At 40.6% G+C, this 23141-nt stretch overlaps 1 long non-coding RNA gene across 6 annotated transcripts in view; it reads right to left on the reverse strand.

Moving 5' to 3' along the window:
• Nucleotides 1–367: 367 nt before the first annotated feature.
• The window catches only part of LOC113008850 (uncharacterized), a 33476-nt gene continuing 10702 nt past the window's right edge, over nt 368–23141 (reverse strand). For 2 of the 6 annotated variants that reach the window (XR_013902561.1, XR_003270074.2), the window contains exons 3-5: nt 7060–7169; nt 3147–3198; nt 368–822 (exon numbers count right to left, since the gene is read on the reverse strand). This is a non-coding gene — a long non-coding RNA (uncharacterized LOC113008850). Of the gene's footprint in view, nt 823–3146; nt 3199–7059; nt 7170–7437; nt 7573–9835; nt 9855–14561; nt 14581–15350; nt 15453–23141 lie in introns of those variants that run through there. The other 4 variants (XR_013902563.1, XR_013902565.1, XR_013902564.1 and 1 more) reach the window with 4 other exon arrangements.

Below are 23141 nucleotides of genomic sequence, written 5' to 3' on the forward strand. Positions count from 1 at the left end.
GAGTTAAGTGTGTAAAATTCAACCACAATTCAATGTAATAAAACAACAGCATCACAAATGTGCCGATAAAAACCATAGCATCCAATTAAAGGCAGAAAAAACAGGTGGATCTTCATAAAGTTGATTTTGTCATCGTTCCAAAGGTCAAAGCTGAACTTCTGTGTGCTTGTACTGTTAGTGTATTGTACTGTGTGTAATGTAGGCAGCTATATTCAATGTCATGTGAAAACGGTAACGTAATTAAATGTTTAAAATTTTAAATAAAGCCAGTTCTGTAGTCTTAGCAAAACATCATCATGAAGCAGCACTTAAACTTACTTAATTCACAGATAAAACACTGCATGTCCAAAAAAGTGCTTGTTTTACATTTTAAGAAATGAAACATATATTTATTTCTGTTTTGTTCAATCCGTTTGTTTTTTTTCTAAACTTGTTAAATCCTGACCCAGCTGCCAATCTATCAGAGGTTTAACACACGCAGACACACAACAACATCTCACAATCACATCCACAGACACATTTATAATCACTATTTACCCAACTTAAGATGCACTGTGGGAGGAAAGTACCCAGAAAAACCCACACAGGCACATGGAGGACATCCATGCAGAAAGGCCCCAGCTGATCATGAGGTTCCTTATTTTTTTTTTTATACATTTAAAGGAGAGGCTTAATATGCGAAATGTGTGGTAATTAAAAAACAAAACAAAATACACTCAAAACACTTCCTCTGCATGTCACTTGAGCTTGGCAGGTCATCTTCCCTGAGCAGGTCTGTGCGGTCTGTCAACTCGCCTCCTCTCAGGTTTCCTCGTCTCGATGCTGACAAACGAGAGGAGAGAGTGAGCTGCGCTTCTCTGTTCAAAGGTCAGACTTTCACTTCTTGTCTAACACAGGAGCATCAGAAAACAACAGAGCACCTATATCAGCGGGTTCACACATGTCATCCACGATGGATACGTGGGCCTCCTTCAGTGCCAGTGTGCAAACACACGACTGCAGGTGCTTGCATGTCTGCATGTGAATGTGTAGAGAGTGCAAGTATCCTGTGGCTGTATTATTCATGACTATCCTGTTGCATCTCTCTGTATTGCTACCTGGCAGTTTATTAGAGGAACACACACACAGTCACACCATTAAAAGTGACTCCAAAACTCTGAAGTCGTGTGTTGTGCTTCATGGTAAACCCATCTGTGTGTGTGTCGCAGGAAACCTCGCTGCAAATGAGCAGATTTGTATGTCAGAGTGTGTGTTGGCCTGAAAGGTCGAGCAGACGAGGTTGTGGTTGTTTCAGGGAGTTTCCTGAGTGAGACAGGAGAGGCTGCGGCTCTGCTGCGGTTTCCCCCTCGAATTGGGGAGCGACGGAGGGGAGGGGAGAGGCGTGAGGGCGCGAGGTGGGGGTCAAACTTATAAAAGTGAGTCACTGCCTTAACTCTTCACGTGCACGCACCAGTTTGTGGCTGTTTTATTGCAGGTCGTTTATCCCATAAATGCCACACAAATCTCTATATGAGCTACTTACTGTCCAACCCTGTGAGGTATAAGCAGGCCTGACTGTGTGTGCAGCTCTGTTTCACTTGCACTGCTAATGCGTGTATGCAGGGTATCGGGTTTACACAAGAGAGGCCCTTTTACTTAAAGGGTCATTCCAGGTAAATTATGACAAATGTATTTTCCAGTTTACTTCTGCTGAACCAACGTTTTTATGCATGTGTCACTGAGATTTCTAACCACAGTTAAATGTCTTTTGATTTTACTCAGAAATGTTACGTAAAAAAAAAATTATTAAATTATCCAGAGTGAAAAGGACGACTTTTTTTTGGAATACATAGGACTGCTTTTATTAAAAGTTATTAAATACTATAAACAAGCAGAATTTTATTAATCTCTACTGGAAGTGGGTGGAGACAGAAAGCAAAGCACAAAAACGTTAACCCTAAAAACACAAGGTCAGTCAAAAATCTTCGTTTCTTTTGTAATTTTGGGTCAAAAAGCTTTTAACATTGCCCAAAAGCATTACATTAACACTTTTCTTTAGTTAATGCATTTAATTAAAATATAATTGTCTGTTAAATGTGATTAAAACATTTTTGATAACACAACTGTTTTACAGTTTGTCAAAAAAAAAAAATTAAAACGACTAAAGAGAGGCGCAAGTGAGATCCTCGATCTAGGCATGAACTTGCAAACAACTTTCCAAAAATACATTCATCCAACATTTTGAATACACAGTGCCATAAACTGTAAAACTGTCAGGACTGAGCTTCACAATTATTTGAGATTAACCAATTCACCCTTTGAAGTGAGTGGAGCCGGTGTGTCTGGAGGGTTACAATAATCAGCAAATATAAATCAAGAGTAATTGCTTTTTTCACCGCTTGCTGTTTTTTCATTTGTCGTTTTGATTTAACGGCACGCGGTCAGCCGTGCCGCCGGAAAGCCTGAAACTGAGGTGAGATAAAAAGTCGAGCCTGAACCAAACCCGTGAGTGTGTTTGTGCAGAAGAGCGCCGATCCGAAAATGTTCTAGACGTGTATGCGACTCAAAGTCGTCTTTTAATATCAGAAAAATCTTAAGTGTGAGGTGTCCTGTCGCTCTGCATGCAGTTGATCAAAACCACCAACAGGTGTCATGTCTCCCTAAGTATGCTGGGAGAGAGTGCGCAGACCCGAGGGCTCCTGTGACAATGAGGCCTTTGTGTAATTCCGGGGTGCCAGCCGGTGTGCCCTCGTGTACTGTTTCTCTCTAATCTTCATTTGACCTTTAGGCTGACGGCTCTTCTGTCCCATTTTTCCTGACTAATTTCCTTTGAGGAGATTATCTTTGAGCTGCAGCACAGACTTACCGTTTCAGATGACACGACAGACACAACGCACCGATACGAGTTTTGACAAAACGCATCACACGATGCTACGGCCACTGGTGTGTGCTGGAGACGGTTGTGTTTGATAAACTAACAACAAACCGCGGTCGCTGAGCTGTGTGCTTATATCATGGAAAGCAGTCCCGAATGATTTTTGACTGTCCGGGCATGTACACACACAAAATAGGTGCTGCTATATACACCAAAAGTGCTACAAAAACATACACGGATTCAATAACAAGAATATAATTTTAAAAAAAATTAATAAAAATGTTAGACTAACCTTGATATCAATGTCTGGCACGGAAAAATAAAGTCACTCCCAAGTAATGACTCTGCAAATGAAAGCGAAAAACAGATAATTATAGTTACACATGTCTGTGCGTGTAGCATTGTTAAAATTTATTCACAAAACACACACATGTGCACACACACTCGGCAAGGTGTCCATGTATCGCTCAGGTCATAAACCTGCCAAGCAGTTACTTAAGTGTATCATTAAGGCTGATGTAGCATATGTTAGAGTGATCATAGCTCAGAATACTGTAGCTGAATTTAGACGGGATAACTGCATTACCATTCACTGCCAGTGCAGCTTAGATTCATCTCTCAAAAAGGTACTAACTCCAGGAAATTACTACAGGAACTTAGATTACTGTAGGTCCAGAGAAAGACAAATTAGCCTTTAGCCTTTTTTTTGGTTTGTTTTCGGCATTTCTTTTAGGCATTCGTACGTCTTTATTTTGGTCCAATATTACTTTTTATTAAACAAAATGTGGAATTTTTTAAAGTGCTTATATTAATATTTAAATATAAACGACAGTAACTGAACAATTAGAAACAAAAACAAAAAGCAGAAAATTAAATATTATAGCTAAAATATTTTTTTATGTTAACAATTAATTTTAAATCTACATTTTAAGCTTGAAATAAATAAATAATATGGACACCATCCTCTGTTTCACTCTCTCTCTCTCTCTCTCTATCACACACACACACACACACACACACACACACACACACACACACACACACACACAGTATCCTTAAAACATATTAGAGAAATAATAAACGCCAACTGTAAAGTACATTTACAAAAATGTAAAGCAATTACATATTTAAATGTTTATATACATCAGTGAATTACAAATGTATTTCTCATAAGAAAACGAAAACACCAAAAAAAATTCTCAAGTCTTTTAAAAACTACACTAGAGTTATCCAACGATTAAAAAAAACAAATACAACAAAATAATTATTTTTCACTTAATAAACTAAATTGTGTACTAATATAGTAAACACACACACACACACACACACACACACACACACACACACACACACACACACACACACACACTCTTTCTCAAGGACTGTTTTGCTACACCTTCAGAAAATAAAAAGCTGGAATCTCCCATGAAAATCAAATTCATCTAAAACCTTCCCTGAAATAAAAACAGTTCATGAACAACATACTCTCACACACACATACACACAAACAGGGATTGAAACAAAAAGAAGTGTAACTGAAACTAAAAACAATCTGTGTGTTCTCACGTCTCATTTCTGCTTTGCTGCTATACAAATTAAGTCGTCTTCATACCAAACTGACTCCATCTATAAAACTGACACTTCCATCATATTATTTATTTATTTTTACACCACAAAGTAAGTAATTAAAGTATGTATACTTGTAGTTTTTAAAAATGGGTCATTATGCTATTTTACTATGTGTGTGCCTTTGTATTTTACTGAAATGCACCTGTGTGTATGTTTGAGGGAGACTGTGTGGCCAACTGTAGTGCATTGTGTGTGTGTGTGTGTGTGTGTGTGTGTGTGTGTGTGTGTGTGTGTGTGTGTGTGAATGCTCAGAGGAGGAGGCTGTGCCCTGCACTCCTTGGGAGAGGCGTGGGAACCCCATTCATCTTAGGAGCCAGGGTTCATTGTGGGGTACACAGCATCAAATGTGTCTGGTTGTTTGCCTGTGTGTGTGTGTGTGTGTGTGTGTGTGTGTGTGTGTGTGTGTGTGTGTGTGTGTGTGTACGCGCACGCACGCAAGATGTTGTGTGATGGTCTTTATATTCGCTTTCTGAATGTCGTTTACTTTTCTAATGTTTTGTAATGACAACATTTCGATTACAAGCTTTCGATGTTATATTCACATTTACAGTAAATATTTAAACAAAAAATATTTACTTGCTTATAGGAATCACGGCAGGAACAATTAATGGCTCTTCAAACATAGGAAAACAATGTGCGCTGCATTAAATCGCTCAAAAAACTACAATTTACTGCCAGATTTGCAAGGGAAAAAAGTAACGCTTATCAATTTCAAAAGCTGGCCAGGATTGCTTCCTTCATTTTCCCCAGATGAAATATTATTTACAGACTTGGCAATATCTTGTGGACATGTACTGTACAACGTACGATGTGCGATGAAATAAAAAGACCTAATAAATGAGGAGTTTTGCGTATACAAAAAGCGAAAGAAAATCGCTAGAAAAATATTTTGATATGTTTCCAAACGGTGATCGATAGTTTTCAAGGCGCTAAAAACATTCTGAAGCGGGCTTCTCTCTATTTAGACAGGACAGCGGATTCCAGTGCTTCCTCACACAAATATATTGGATTGTACTGTGTTTCTAGGAAATGTGTGTTCATTAGAGTTAAACAGATAATGTAGGAAGGTAAAAACAAACAAAAAGTCAGAGCAGAAATGAGAAGACAGCCATATCCTGTCTCTGACTCCTGCAGTTTTCACTGCTACACCTAAAGAGTAAATGTGTCTAAATGCTGCTATATAACTCCTAATTTCACCTGACTGAGGGTCTGAAGAACAGGGATTGGATGCACTAAAGCGACGTCAGGATTTCCTGTCAGTGTGACAGTGATGGAGGAGTTTAAGCCAGGCTCAGTAGTGTGAGAGTGGCGGTTGAATAGGCCTGTCAAACGTAGGATGTAGGTGGGATGACTAGAGCTATCTGTGATGACTCACGCTGCCTCCACTCCTACCTTTTGGTCATGGTCGACTCTGATGTGCTGAGGTGTTCAACGTGGAGTGATATCGATTTAAAATAAAAAATAAAATTTTAAAAAGCAAGATTTTCAATTAGCGAGCTTTTCAAAAACTGATTTATGGATGATAATTAAAAGATGCCAAGTTGAATGGCACTGCTGAGGGGTGTGGCGCACTCAGTGTTTTAATTATGTGGAAATTTTAATATAATACAGACAAAATTAGAGCCGATATTCATCGTCATGGATGAAGTAGCAGTTGTAATCAGGTAATAATAATATAACCTTTTTAATTTCCTTTAAAAAGCAGAGCACTCTACTACAGTCAACATGTACCTCTCAAACCGTGTGCGTTTACAGGTTAATCAAACCATAGTCTGTAACCGAGCGAACGTGGGCAAGCTTTAAATCTTAAGACCTTAATGGAGTTCTTTTTAGGAAAAAGTTTTCGTTTTAATAAAGCATCATAAACGATGTGTCCAAAAAGGCCTGTTTGAGCCATATTAAAGCGACGTGGGGCCACGTGTCAGCACTGACCCATTTTCAAATATTTAACCTTTACTTCCAGGGAATAAACTAGGCACATATTCATTAAGATGAGGTTTTAATAGCAGAGCTCAATACGAGTGGTGTTTAATCATTTTCTGATAGACCTGAGAAGAGGGGGAGAGAGAGAGAGAGACAGACAGACAGAGGGGGAGAGGTAGAGATAGAGAGAGCATTGTGGTGGGGCTCGGCCTTGTGTAGCAGGCCTTCCCTGGCCATCAGCCCAACATTACAGCACTATTCCTTCTCTGCTCCCTCCAAAAAAGCATTTCTCTCTCTGAAACACACGAAAGGCCGATCCGGAGTGCTAAAGTACAGGTAGGAAAGCACTAGAGAAGAGATTTGCTCAGTTTCGTCGAAATTTCAAAGCCAATGCCACGTTTCTAACCAGTTTGACTATATTTAGTTAAGCCTGCTCTCACTGGATAGTCATGTAGCCCTGGAGGAAACAACACCCAGGCACAATGTTCATACACACAAACGTGGTGATCAGGTCACACGATGCGGCTCTCCACATTTGTTATGTCTTCATCTTTTGACAAAAAAGAAAACCACTGCATGTGTGCAAGCACCACACACCTAAGTATACACACACACACTTACCTCCACACCCACACACTCTCTCTCTGACTTACCCACTGAGACTTTGAAGTAACTGTCCCACACCACAGCAATGAGCTATCCTGGATGAAGCGGCTGTGCTGGACCCATCCGCGGCTGCACACAGTATGTCCACATATCCTCTCTGTAGAGAAGGGCAGAGAGGGAGCTTGGATTCAGTCACACAGCTTTGCACTCCCTGCAAGAAGTAGGCGGGCACGCCAACGACAGACCCATTCAGAGTCCCAGAAAGTACCAGCCTCCGTGTCTGCCTCAGCGCCTTTCCTACAATGTCTGTCTGCGCCTCTGCCCGGGATTTGCCCACGATAATCTGCCCACTTCACCCCAAACCCATCTCTGAGTGTTGGGTAACCTCCCCAACCTGAGCTAACTGCTTTCTAATATTTACAAACCAGCTCCTCTCGCTCTCCCCTGTCTGCCAGCTCCTTGTCTGAGACTGTCAGGGCCGCCACAATGGAGAGGCCATGTGGGTTTCCCATGGAGTCGCGTGTTCCTCCCGTCTGGCAGTTAACAAGGCTTTGAATGAGGAATGTTAGCAAACAGAGCTGCTGAATGTCGGATGAATGCTAAGCCAGGCAGCCAGTCAGATCGCAGCGCTGGCCCGGGCATATGAATAATGCAGAAAACTCGGCAGGGAGGAGAGGAGACAAGGCTCCACCTCCCTGTGCCCCTTCCCAACTCCACCCACCCCTCCTTCTTTTCCCCGCTCGAAACTCAAATGCCTTCACGGGAGCAAGAGAGCCGAGAGAGGGGGGAAAGAGAGAATTCAAGATCTCTGCTGCTATTCACTCATGCAATAAAAAAAAACCTGCAAGAGAAGAATAGTTACACATGCACACACATCTAATTACTACAAATCAGTTCTTTAAATACACCACTTTTCCCTCTGTCGTTGGGATCTATCACACTCTTTTTTCTTTTTTTTTTGTTTTTTGTGCCTTTTGTTTGGAATTGGCACCTGTCCCAGAAAAAGCCCCGCTGCTGCTCCGCCCTCCTGCTCTCCTTTCACTGGAGACTGCCCACGAGATCGAGAGAGAGCGAGAGAGAGAGAACGTGAGGAAGAGAGGGTGGGGCAGAAAAAAACCAAAAAAGAGGGACAGGTTTGGAGATGGAAAGGGTTAGGAAGGTAGAGGGCAAAGCAGATAAGAGCACAGGAAAACAATAAGGAATTCAATTTAAGATCCATGCGCGAGACACATGAAATCGAACAGCACACAAAACAAACTGCAGCCTTCATACTCAGATTCATCCAGGAAAAAAAAATCTGACATGTTGAGCAATCAAGAAACGTGCTGAAGGAAAAAAAAAAAAAAACCTTTGCACCAACGCTATGGCACGGCGCAAAACTCCCAGGTCCAGTTTATCTCTACTAGCAACAACCCAGGCGAGGCAAAAACGTGATAAAACTAAAAGCGCGTGAAAACAAGGATCTGAAAAATGCCCTTGCAAATGGCGCAGCAATGTCGAAGTAGGAGTAAAGCAAAGCCACTTGTTGCATGATATTGAGGAACAGATCTTGCAGGGAGAAGTGAGAGCAGGCAGAGGGTTAAAATCCTGGGACTGGGAGTAGTAAAAAATCCCTCCCTCTTTTGGCACAGACTAGCTAAAGGGGAGGGCCTGCCTGTAGAAATAGCAGCAGAGCGTTTTTCCCCTCTTTTTTTTCAGAGCTGCAGCGTCCTAGTCTACCCTTTCGCATGTGGCCGGGACCCAGGGAGAGAGGAGGAGGAGGAGAGCGATGGATAGAAAAAGAAGCAAGAGCAAAGAGAGAGAGAGAGAGGGGAGGGGGTAAGAGAGGAAGGGGAGAAGAGCTGTGAGTGGAGGAGAAAGAGCTCAGCTGATGATGAAACAGGGACGTGTGGGAGTGCGTGCGCACTACGCGTTTTCATCACAGACCCAGTATGACGTGCGCATGCACGAGGCAGGGTGGGGAGGGCGCTGAGCTGGGCTACGGGGGGGGGGGGGGGGGGGGGGGGGGGGGGTGCACTTCTGCTGAGGACGAGAGTCACAGCAAACACTCACAAATGATTAAAGGATACTAGGACAACTTGCAACACCTAACTTTGAGACTGGAGGGAAAGATTAATAGTGTATCTTTTCTTTGCAGAGCTGCTGGGCCTTTCAGTTTAATATCAGCCATTTGGCTTTGACCCACACGTCTTTATCACTAAACTCCCAGCTGGCACTGAAGCAATGGCGTTCCCCTAGTGAAGGCCAAAAGTGTAGGGTATGATCAGTGATGAATATCCTTTTGATTACTGCTTGTTTTTTCGGGCTTTTTTAATGCTTAATCATTAATACGTAGGAAAGCTACATCAACTGTTCTGGCACGCAATCAAAGCCAGATAAGCACCTGGATGCGACTGCCCCACCATGATTGCGGCATTGAACCACGCTGTAAAAATCTTGTAATATTTACCGCAGTGCGCCCGCCATGTGCCATTACTAGGCCACCCTCGCCTTGCAGCGAACTGCAGCAACAGCAGCCGGTTCTGCGTGCGACTAAGGAGAGGAGAAATGTCGGGCAGTAACCGAACGATAAAATGGACTCTGTTGATGACTCTGCTCATGTCCAACACCCTCCTTCCCCCTCCGCATCGAGTCTATTCTGTCTCCCACCCTTTCTTGTCCTTTCGGTAGCACTGTTCTAGCCTACAGTAATAAACAGCCCTGTTCTGAACAGCTAGTGTTAATTTAAGCCTGCATGAGAAGGATCTTTTTTTTAACGTTTTTGTGCCAGATACTACCCCTGCTGTCTTCCTCTCTCCCCTCTTCTCATGCACACCTACCAACCTCTGGATCAGCATGCTGAAGGTTATTCACACCCGTCCGGTTTCCACCCGACTTCCCTCCTCAAAGACTTTTCTGGGCAGCCAAATTGTTGTAATGCCCCGTAACTGTTTGCAACAGATTCCCCCGTGGCAAAGAAACAACTTCCTCCTTTTTGGACACCATTCCCCTCCCCTCTAGTCTTCGCTTTCCCAAAAGAAACCCAGAACTCAGCACAGACAAATTTTTTCCCCTTTTTCTCTCCTCATAGCAGCAGCCATACAAAAGAGAGAGAGGGGGGGGGACTGTCCAACAAAACGACGAATCTCACATCATGAAACACAGCTAGCTAGACTCCATGTCAATCTGTGTTTATGCTCGCAGAGTCTAAAGAGGACTAACATGAATTTAAACAAATGAAAGCTGGGAAAACATCAGTATTTCCAGAGTTTTTCAATACGTGTGGTGTTTTGGTTGTTTGTTTGTTTTTTCATTTTAAACAGGCGACAAGTAGATGAAAAACAGCGAGTATGAGCAACACAAGAGCAAACTAATATGGCTGCTTGCTTACTTGTACCGACCCTGCACTCTTAGTCCTGGAGACTGAAAGAAAAGGCGTTACGCTGCTGTGTGTGCGCCTTTTCTACCTCGCAGGACGGGCTTGGAGAGAGAAAGAGTGGGAGAAAGGAGGCGAACGGGTGCACTTGCCTTGCCTAGCTCTCTCCTCACCTTTCCACACAGTCAAATAAAAACTCGGCTTCCCTGTGTTGTGTGTACTACTGCTGCACCATCCGCATTTCAATGACGCACAATGTGCAAACTCGTGAAAAATGAGGAGTGAGATTACTCCCGAGGTTCAACGTGAGGCAACTGGTGATTTAAATGCACTTTATCAAAAAAGCAATAAATTCCCTCGTGGGCATTGATGAGCAAAACCCCGGTCGAGCACCAAACAGTGATCAGACTGAACCCTGTGACGTCACATCTCGCCACGTCTTTGAACCAATTGCTCTCGCTGAAATCATTAAACGCTGTTACGAGTGCCTGCTGAATATATATCAAGCACTATTGTAGACAAATTCGTGTTTCATCTGGAATCAGAAGAGTCCCTTTGCTCTTTATCTTCTATCTAAGATACTGTTACTGCAAGTCAGTTGTTTACCATCTAACATGTGGCAGGAATTCAAAAAACTTGGCAGAGCCTGTTGCACCGTACGTCGCGGAGAGTTCATTTGAGGATACAGCTCTGGTTTTGGCTCAGCTGCCAACTTCTGACACTGTAGCCCTCTGCACAGCCTCGCCCCTGCAGGAGTGGCCTGCGTAATGCTGCCATTGATGAAACTCCAATATTAACAACCTCCTTTATGACATCTCCACGAGTCTACAACCGCTTTTTTCCCCCCTTATCAGCTCCCTTCATCTCTTCGTTAAAACTGAGCTGCACTCTGCCTTACAGCACACGTAACGCCAGGGTGTAAAAGCATTGTTAACATTTCATATGCATGTAAATGCAAGAGAACAGAAGCTTTACCGCACAGTCTTACATATTCACAAAAAATCAAATAGATGCAAAAGGAAAACCGAATACAAACATTATCAAATAACCCAACCATAAAAAAGTGACAATACATGTGTCATGGTTGCAACACAGAGCTCAAGTCTCAGTGAAAATGACTTATAACTCTTAAGTCGCTGACTTATCAGCCCCCGAATGCCTTCACATCTTTATGAATCATCCCACAAATTTACTGCAACAAAGCAGCCGATCAGCACACACACAGTATAAAATTTACAGCACGCTGACACTGCTCGATGCTGCACTGCCCCAGGGCAAGCAACACACACATGCACAAAGTGAAATTAACTCAACCACAATATTTTTGATAATCACTGCTGGCAGCTTTACAGGACCATATAAATACAAACAAATCGCAACATGAACTGCAATTAAACAGCCAACAAGTAGTTGAGAGAAATCACAGCAGATCGGCTATCAAACTGAAATTCATCATTAAGCACAGCAATAACTAAAATAAATAAATCTATTATCCACTTTTTAACCAAAAATGTTTTTTCTTCAGTGTATTATGTTTCGCTGTTAGTTAGCGAAGAATTAATGGGGTTAAGTAGAACCACCTGGGATTGCCAGTAAAAAGACATATGACCCTCTGAGGGATCTACTTCTGTGACTGCACTGATTTTGCGCTGAAAAAGACCAACATTTGGGTATTTTTTGCACGTCAAAGATGTTCTTCTGAAGGGTGAAAAAGTCGCACAGGAGATCTATGTTTTACTGTGAACCTGAGAGTTATAGCTGTCTACACATTCACACCCTGGCGAACTTACACAAACTTTCCCTCTTTCTTCGGTGGCCGGCGCGGCGGGCCCGCTCCCTCTACAAGGTGGTCCGTCGAGGGGCCCCTCAGCAGCACGTGCCTCAACAACTTCTCTATTACACCCGTGACCCTAAGGTCAGGTTCTTGAGGGTTCTGAACAAAGGCCACGACCCTAGGGTCAGAAGTGTAACGCCAGGGGCAGGTCAGGGCCCCACAGCAAAGAGAGCGTGCTGTTTGCTTTGAAAGGTAAGGATCACTAACACACAGGCCTAATAAGGATTAAGGGGCCATCCCCTTTGGGATGTCACTTTGGGGCCTCAAACATCAGTCTCTATTAACCTATGTGACCCCCGGTGGCCATTATAAGGCTATAGGTCACAGTCACTTACGCTGCACATCTGTAAAACCTAAATCACATGCAACCTTTAACTTGAGTGCTGCTCATTATATGTACAAATTGTTCTGAGAGATTAACACCTTGTCAACAGGACTCAGTCCTCGTTGTGAGGAGCTGTGCCTGTGCAGGTAACTTGTTGCATCAGCTGGCAGATTTCAGTCTTCAGAAAAGGTCCTTTAAGGTGAAAAGCAGTAATTCAGCATCAGGTCAGCAAACAGAAAAAACAACAACAACAACCTGACAGGTCATCCCAAAATGTAATGTATAACTGAAAATCATGTGAGTACAGCTGATTTTTCTTTTTTCACCTCACGCAAAGCAGGCTCAGAGCACTCAGGAAAACTTTAATAAAAGCAGGTAGGCCAGAACTGAGGGAGAAAAATTACAAAATGGAGGACAGGAGGAGACAAGATGGCGGCCCGAGTGATGCAGCCACCCGCACACTCCTTGTAACGTGTCAAATCGCCATAAAAACGTTGTATTTTGTGCGATCTCTCTCGATGTGTTATTTTTTCATTTTTTAAAACCAATTTAAACATTTGTCAAAACAGAGACGACTTAAGATGCTTCAAAAGATCTGAATTCATTTTAGTCACTTTGGGAACTAAAAGTCACAGGATTAAATCCGGTGATGTCCAGAACAGCAAAGGCGGAGAGGAGACATAACGTACGCTTTTTCATTAAGATTCATTCGTTTATGTCGGATTTAAAGATTGCCTTCTTAACGCTCAAATCACACTAAAGTATTTCAGTTACTTTGAAATTTATATAATATAAATTAACTTTAATTTTTTTACCGTTATAATGAAGAAAAGAGGAAACTACTGAATTATTTATTTTTTCATAATATATTTAATAAACAGTGTTTGTAAAACAGGAAAAGATAAACGAACATAGGGGTAAACACACACACGTTCACATCATTTATGCAAAACTACTAGTTTTAATATATTATATTATTCAGTATTGTTAAGAGTAAAAACATAAAACACATTGTGGGCAATTTATAATTTAATGCGAACCAATACAAGCAGAAATCACTCCAGATTCAAATAAAAAAAAGGAGCTAAATTCATTCAGGGGTCTTTTTTTTCACTCCCAGATTTTTTTAATGCAATTTTAATAATTAACTCAATTTATGGATCAACTTGAAATGTGACAACCGCTCAAATTTAAATTCTACATTTACAGGTTGCATGATGACACTTCTTCCCCAAATTGAAGCCTGGAAAAGGACAAACTTTTATTGTGAAAAGGTTAGATACACTTCATTCATAAATGAATGATAATTTCAGTTGTTAAACATTCTGCTGAAACTCATTTTATTGTAACTTTATCTCTGACCTCTTTCATAAAATCATCTCTGCACAGAGATGTATGGAAAAGCTTAAAATGCGGTGTATTTCCTCTCCCTTTGTTTTTTTAAAAGAGTCATTTAAATAAAGAGTATAAACATCACAGTTTAAAAAAGAAACTGTCGATTTTGTTAACTATTAGAGGTTGACTTTTAGTTAACCCTTGAAATGAATGAAGATTCTAAACCTGTGTAATTACAAGTAGAGGAAACACTTGAAACATTAAATCCTTCTACATATTTGCACTAAACTGGAAAAAATTTGTAATTATTCGGAAAATAAGAAGCAAAATTTGTGCTCAGTATCATTTGAGTTTTGAATGTGTGATTAGAAAATGTTCTTTCAAAAGCACATTATTCAAATTTCCTCAGATCTCAACAGCAATGTGTTTTAATTATTTCCCATGAGAACTATAAGGAGTAAATAAATGTACACATTTCTGTATTTCTTTACTTTAAAAAATGTTTTGTTTTTTTAAAACTCGTACTTAATAAAAACACAAGAGGGTAAAGCAACTGACAGAAGCTCTGAACAAATAAGAAGCCAGCAAGGATAAAATAACATGTCCTCAAGCGTTCTTCGTACGTAGTTCACACTTCTCAGGGGCACAAACTGAGCACTTTGTTTCAGATGTATTTCTTTTCAATCATTAAGCCACTCACCTCTGAAAAACGAGCTTCTCTGTGTGGAGGGAGCCTATTCGGCCACATGGCAGAGCAAAGGTTGGAAAAGAGGAGAGAGGGAACGGACCTGCGCTCGCTAAAGACAAGTGTCCTAAACAGCTTTTAAAACGGCCAAACAGACAATAAATCGCAAGCAGGCAGCACTTTGACAGCTTCTCCTTTTTTGCAGCTCTTCTTCATTAAAGTAAGGACAGAGCTTTGGGAGAATCATTGTCCTACTTTCAGTTAACCATGAGACTCTCCTCTCTAGGTCATTCTGCAACTGTCTGGTTTATTGGAAAACTTTGGTTTCTAATTTAGCTAACACTGCCCATCTTGAGAGGGTTTTAAAAAAATCTAATTAATGATGTTTTTTCAGGGAAAATAGAAATGTCAAAGTGATTTTTGGTTAAAAAAAATTAAAGCTTTTTTCTACTGTGCAGAGCATGGCAAAATGACATTTACAACAAAACTAAGTTGAAATAAGTTCAAGCATGCCCTTGGTAGTGTGTACTTATTTTAACTTGCATTAAATAGCTTTTCTCAGTGAGTTATTCAAACATTTTGTAGTGCTAGCTGTCAAGGGGAAAAAACTGTTCTGAATGCAAAGTCGAGTGCTCTCAAGGTTATGACATTTTCGGCTCGAACAATTGTCTTTTTAGATCACACGTGGCTCTAAGTCATTACTAAAAATGTAAGAATGACAGCAAATCACGAAACTGCAGAAAGGCACAAATATTAAATAAATAAAGCATATTTTAAGATGCATTCTTCACATTTAAAACTTACCGCTCATCTCATCTCCTCACAGAAAAACACACACATCCCACCCACACACACACACACACACACACACACCTACACACGCCTCTCCTGATTCCTTACTGCTCACATTTCGGGTCCATCCCACATTAATAAATGATCAATTTTGCAGCTCTTATCATCAGCTCACATGCAGCTCCCTGGTGTTCTCTGGGAGTGGTACCACCTTTTAAAGCATTCGGACCTGCCACGTCACAGGGCTGCACTGCAGCCTGGATGGGCCTGCGTGACCTAGCTCGGTCCAAACAGGAACCCTTCGCACCACAACCCCCATCGGGACCCGTGTTTCATACAAGCAAGATGGTGGCGGTGGGAAGCTGTGTTTTATTTGAACTGAGCAATTCCATTAGCCTCCTGCTCCGTGTTTCATTTCTCATCTCTAAAAATCAGACACTTGTCTGACTGAACTGACAGCACCCTCCTTTTAGTCGCCCGTATCCAATTCAGCTGACTAAGGGTTCAAAAATGCTCCAAACGCAGTGTTTTGGTTGATTTCATATCGGGAACGAGTTTACATGCACATCCTCTCAGCTTCACACACACATGAACATACACACACACGTCTGGATTTGTCTGGGTTACAGAAGGTAACACAAGGCACACATGAAACCAACAGTAAGCAGTATCTGAGCAGGGATTTCACACGTTTATGAATTAAAAATATATTTTTTTGTTTTTGCTGGTTCACTGACATTTTCAATGCTTATAAAGAGAAAGAGTGTGTGAATGTGTGTGTGTGTGAGAAACTTAATGATCACATCAGGACAACCTTATATCACACTAAACGTGAAAAATTAAGAGTGCTAATAGGCTGAAGTTTCTCTGAACTATTGCAGCTGTTAAATGTTGATGGTAGTGATTTTACAGACACCCCTCCCATTTGGGGATGTCAGTCTCATTCCTGAATTCTCTATGAAACCTTACAAAAAAAAACTACAGATAAACAGAAAAAAATGACATATCAATGTTAAAAGTGCTCTGATTTGTATTGTATTTTTTAAGCTATGCACAAGCACAGAATATGTTAATCTGCATATTTTTACATGTATTTCATGTCAAAACACTTTTTCTTGTTTTGTTTTGTGGTCTTTTATTCATGGCTGACCTCAACATTAAATGATTTTCCTGAAAAAATGTATAGCATTCAGTTCACTTTGGCAAAGTTGTGCCCGAACATTAAGAGAATGATCAGAGCATTTCAACTATCTGTCCACCAATATTAACCCTAAACCTATACTCACACATATGTATTTTTTCTTTTTAAATTCAATCTCTGGCCAGAAACAGCAACCACATAATAACTATCAAGCTGACTCCTGCTTAAAATCCAGTGTTGTTTTTTGCTAAAAGTATTGACTCATTGTGGTGTCTACTGCAGTGTGCAGTCTAGTAAAAGGGGAAAAGAGACGCTGGCTCTCAGGGGTTAAGATGCTAGCAGTCATGTGCCTGTCGGCTGCAACAAAAGCCTGCCTATGTAGGGTGCATACAGATGGAGTGAGCTCCTTTGTGTGCAGCCTGTGTGCAGCGTTTCACACGTCGCAGCCTCGGAGCTGCCAGGTCTGGCTCTCTGGGCCTGGCTACAGGCCTAGCTAGCAGCTTATAGCACCTGACGCTGGGCTCTCACTTTGCTTTTCTTTGCGTGAGACCCAAGTGCAGCGAGTTTTTGAAAGATAATGGAACAGAAGTCCAAATAGTGGGTCACACGGCTCAACACAAACAATTCCAACGAAACACGGCACAGCAGAGCACAGCCAGGCAGGCAAGACAGAAGCACTGTAAGCATGGCTCCCACTTATCTCTGCCGCAAAATATTTGACTTTTCCCTCCTCTGCTGTCTGTCAAGTGTCCCTGAAAAGTGCTGTCCAAGACTACTTGAAATATGCTAACATACACACAGCCAATAAACTTTTAATCACGAGTACTGTTGTGCATGAAGTGTAAACAGTTTTTATCTTACTATCTTCTATATCACGTCCACCAAGTGACAACGGGAAGTTCCTTATGGTGTTGCTTTACAATGGTGTATAAACTATTTAAAGCCTGTGCGCAGGGTATTGCTACATATCCTATCAGTTGTCGAGCATAAAGTCCACTTTAAGCTAACAGCTTTTTTTCTTAAGCTGCACAAAGTCAAGCTAATGCTTTTCAGTGAAAAATAATGCTCTTTATTTCGTTGTTGGGGAAAACACAAACCAGGATTCTCACACAGATGCAAAAGAATCTAAGAGTATATCATTCAAGTAAGAGTTACAAGATAAACTTCTTACCCAAATGCCACACACACACACACATGCACACACACACTTGACCTTGAATGGAGCATTAAGACTTATTATATATTATGCATACACTAAATAAAAACATTTCAGGACAGTGTAACTGCTGTAAATACCAGTTCTGTGCATTTGCCATTTGGAAGGTTATTATATTTTTATGAATAAAAATAAAAGCATTGCAGTTTTAAGCCTCCAACAACCAGTCAGGTTGTTTTTAGGCTCGTGCCTATACACACTCACAGGTAGAAGATTTAATTTAATTTTGACTATTAATATTTACCACTACAACTACTACTACTACTAATAAAAATAATAATAATAGAGCTGTTACTGCAAAAGAAAAATGTTATAAATTCTAAAACACAAATGCTTTACACACCTTCAACGACAGCAATAAAGATCTACTGTATATAATCGAAACTGTTTGAATGTGGGAACTCAAAAAGAGTAACCAGTTCAGTATCTGAACCCCTGTCTCTCCCTTACATATAATGTTGACTAATGTGCAGAAAGATAAACATTATATCATAGTGAACTTGACCTTTGACCCTGTGGAAATAAAATGCCACCACCTTATTTATCCCAGTCAACATCTGTGAGAAATTCTGTACATTTGTAATTTATTATTGAATAAATTACACATGAAAAAAGAATAAGTTTTTGAGATCACGATGACATCGACCGTCTGTGCCTCTGGCCACGTCTTTGAGACTAAGGCAGGGATTACATTCCCCTGCACACACCACAGACACCTTGTTCTTATATGATTTTTTTTATTGTTGTAGAGTCTGTGTGTAGGACATAGCTGGTGTCCTTATAGTTTCATAGCAGTGGGGACTAATCTACGTGATCACAGAAAATTGCAGATATTCACACGGAGCCTTGTATGCAATCTCCGATGATGATGTTCAACTCATCCAGATTCTTGAAGCTTAGCTAATTCAGGATCTATAAAACCGGCATAAGGAGACTGCCGTGCTATCAGGAGGCTGCTGGCTTGTCTGCTGTCTTAAAGCAGGACCCTTGGCTGGTACGAGGAATGAAGCTTTTGACATTTTAAATGCATAACAATATTTTTGAGGACTGGGACACACTGCTGCTTTGACTGCACTTAAAACCCACATAAAGTGGATGGAAATTCTGCGGTGGACCAGCATTAGTCTATTATTTCAAGCGCACAGCCCACTATTTGTACAAAAATAACTTTTTTTTTTTTAAAGCTTTTCGTTTTAGTACATGTAAGCTTGTAGTCAATAAAAAAAAATACTGTTTCACTGTGCTGTTGATTTTGGATTGTCAAAGACCCAAGCGACAGAGGCTACACTGGGAAGAAAATAGAGCCATAAAAAGTCACTTCTGCTATCCTTCCAAAAATAACAATTAATCTTTAATGAGAAATACTCTGTTCTCTCTAGATCTTCTCCTAAAATAGGATTACTGGCACAAAAAAAAGAGCCAATACGAGAACCTCTGTGCAAATATTAAGATAAATGAAAATATTTTAATATGAAGTCATTGGGGCTGCCACAAACGATTATTCTGATAGTCGACTAGTCACCGATTATTTTTGCGATTAGTCCACTAATCAGATCATGCATCCATTGGACATGAAACGTACAGCTTATTGCACCAGCAGCATCTACTCTTATATAACTATCATTAGCTTACAGCTTTAAGTGTTTAAGGTATGTGCGAACTAAAAATAAAGACAAGATGAGAGTTTATTAAATTTTAATGACATTTGCAGATTGTTTCGGTGGAGTTTAATAAACTCCTTGCTATCTAAAATATAAAAGGACATTCTCGAGCATCTCACACTTCTGATAATCAGCTGTCTGCTTGACGTTTATTCAGCTGTGTAAAAACTATAACTTTAATTTCAGCCAAACCGATTTACTCAGGAACAAATAAAATACAAAAAAGAAGTTATCTAAGTGACTTATATCATGTTTAACCTGAGTAGCGAAAGACCGCAGTGGGTAACAAACGTCTACGAAAAAGTCGGAGCGCTTTTGAAAATATGTGGTGTCTTGATAAACTGAGCAGATATTTGAGGTTTACACAGCTACATTCTCGCCTGAAAACATGTTAAATGTTTATTTTGTGACCCAGAAAGAATAATAAGAGTAATATTAAAACTAACTAGCTGCCACCATTGTTGGAAACTGAGCAGTGCCACGCTATGAATTCTGGTATAGGTTGGGCCACGAAGTACACACCCGGACCCATCCTTCAAATCTGGGGAAAAGGAGGACGCATTTGTCGGCCGCTTTTGTCGGAGTCTTCGAATTTGGACAGTCTTTGTCGTGTCGCTGTAACGCAATCGGCTTACAAATGCGGGCACAGTAGGATGCAGTTCCTGAATTTGGACACAGCTACGATACTGGACACTGCTTATTCTTCTTCGGGGTTTAACGGCAGCTGGCATCCTTGTACCAGTGTTGCCAACTCCTCAGTAAGGAAAATCGCTATTGGTTGTCCTAAAAGTCGCTAGAAGTCGCTAAATGATGTCATTGCCTAATTTGCATAATTGGTCATGCTAATCTAATTGTAACCTATGTTGTTGGAGAGAGAAATAACATTGTGGAAGAGACATAAAGTGAGTAAAAAACGTCCTAAATGCATTTAGAGTTTATTTAGAACTACAAATTAAATTTCTTTTAGCAATTATTGTTTTTTTTAATGTCACAATTCCAACCCTGCTCCTTTACCCGGGCTTGGACCGGCAAGTGACCCGAAATAGGCACTCTGGTGGAGTTACTTTGTGTGTGTGTGTTTATAAGTAGTTTTAAACCTTTTGATCCACAAAACAGCATAAGAGTAAAAGAGTAAAAGAAGAACTGACTGCGTTACAGCACCCGCTGCTTGTTGAGAGTAAAAGCGATACGCGCTTTAACGTTGTTTTTTTTTTTAGAAAAAAAGTCGCTAAGGGGTCTGAAAACTAGCTAAATACAGCGACAAAGTCGCTAAGTTGGCAACACTGCCTTGTACATGCAGTGCTGCCATCTTCTGTTTCAGTCCATTATTACACTCTTAAATCCTACTACTTATTCCTGCGTCTTTTGGGATCTTACAAAGCATCAAACGATGCGTCCAATATTAAATTAGTCGTCGACGATTTTGATAGTCGACGTAATCGTGACTAGTCGACTAATCGTGGCAGCCCTAGAAGACATTGAACGTTTGCATCACTTGTATTATAAGAACAATTACTAGCTGCTTTCCTGTACAACCATTTTCAACACAGAAAATGACTCCATCTTAGCCCCCATTACTTTCCATTATGAATGCTACCGACATGACAGAGATTTCTGGTTTTGGACATACAGGAGCACTTTTTTCTATAATGTGTTGTGTTCCCAGAGAAGACAAGTACCAAACTGAGAGCCCCTTTAAAAGAAGGTGTTACTTTATCTCCTTAGAAGTGACACAATGGTCACTTATGCTGCCATCACACTTATAATGAGCTAGTGAGGTGCAATTAGCTCCCACATATTGTTCCACACCATGTTAAAATTTTAGAGTCTAAATACTCCAGGACCGGGAAATAAAACTGCAGGGCTTCAGACAGAAATGTGCTGGTGTCTGTCACACTTACACACACACAGAAACAAAACAGCCCTCCTCAAACAAGTTGCCTCTATAAGTTGTATGTTAATTAAACTTTTGTCAGAGTATTAGCTTCTATTTTCCGACCCTGCGCCCTCCATTCAGCAGTCACGTCTTAAAATACATATACAAATACACGAGCAGACACACACAGACTTTCAAATGTATAGCCACCACATGTTTCAGTTACATGTTTCAGAACAAGATGACTAGGTGCCTGACAACCTCAGTGATGGAGGAGATGTGAGGGTGGGAGGAAAAAAAAACGTTACCCTAGCGTGTTAGTTTTCTGCCAGGGAGTCCCTATTGACCTGTTAAACCTTTGTGACTGGAACAAATGCAAATGGCGCTGACTTGTTCACACAACATACTAAAGGCTCATTCAAATGAGGCCCCGGGCCACAATGAAGCAGTGGCCGAGCACTCTGTGGAGGCTGGGCAGCCCCCAGTCTGAGAGAGAGAGAGACAGACAGAGATTCATTTTGCCATTGCACAGTTCATTCCAGTTGTCTGGTAGAGAGCAGTCATCCACTCTGATTACTTCTCCTTCATGAACACAGACACACACACACACACACTCACAAGATAAAATTACCTTACACCTCTCCTGTAATTCTGTGCTTACTAAATCACACTGTTACACTGCACTGAACTTTACCCTGTAATTACCTTGTCTGTAATACTTTGTAACTGGATGCTAGCGGACGTGAACTGCTCCTGTTATCAAGTATGACACCACTCATCCTTGATAATGACACACTGGTTAATACACTCTAGCTTTCGCAAAGATACTGACTGTGCCCCAATGACTAATCACTTTTTAAGTCTGTCCAGCCAGCACAGAACAGGAAATGAAGTTGTAAAGAAATGAATAGAGACTGGAAGAAAGCGGCAGAGCAATACAACTCAAAGGCTAAATAACAGATAAATTATATGAATAAACAGAAAAAAAATAACTCTATCAGTAACAGCAATAATGACTACAATCAAGTCTATCACAGTTCATGTCAAAAATGAAAGTATGAGTAAGATATTTACAGCCTCAGAAATGGAAAAGAGCCAGACAATCCAATTGAGGTTTTTCATAATAAGAGCATGAGCTGAGGTATTCAAACTGAGATACAATATTTGTATGAGTCAGTCCACAACTGGGTTATGAAAACAAAAATCTACAGTATGTAAACAACGTTAAAATGCTAAAAAGGAATGCAGCCAAAACACTGCGGGGAAGCCTAGGATTAAAAAATGATTTTTAAAAAAGACCATGTCTCTGCGATTCCCCCCGGTCTGTACACATCTATTGTGTTTATTTCTTGTGCACAGTGTGTAAGAATGCTTAAAAAAAACAAAAAACAAATTAGAAGCTCAGCTTCACTATAATGTTTTAAGAAGCAACTATTAAAAACAATTAAATTAAAATTGTTTTATGCGTAACACACAGCAACAAAATACCTCATTGTGATATTGGAGTATTAGCCTTTTAACAGAATACAACATGCTAGGGTGGAAATAAAGTAGAGCTCTTTTGCTCCATCCCCTTTCTTCAAGCAGGAGATTAGTGGGAGCCTGAGGATGACTCTCACGCGCACATATGGACAACACCTGACCTGAGAGAAGCTGCCTACTGGACCTCCACTAAACTGGATTTATCAAATGAAGGGTTTTATACCAAAGAAGGGATGTAGTGGGATGTAGACCAACTACTGCAATTCAGTGTAGCGACCTAGATCCAATACTCTGTGAACATGTAGAAGTTCAATTTTGATGGTTAATTTGATGTACAGATGTTGTTTTATTTAAAGAATTTACAGCTACAGAACTCACTCTCTCTCTTTCATATATATATATATATATATATATGCTTGGAAACAAG

The sequence above is a fragment of the Astatotilapia calliptera genome, chromosome 17 (genome assembly GCF_964374335.1).
Source record: "Astatotilapia calliptera chromosome 17, fAstCal68.1, whole genome shotgun sequence".
Taxonomy (NCBI): Eukaryota; Metazoa; Chordata; class Actinopteri; order Cichliformes; family Cichlidae; genus Astatotilapia; species Astatotilapia calliptera.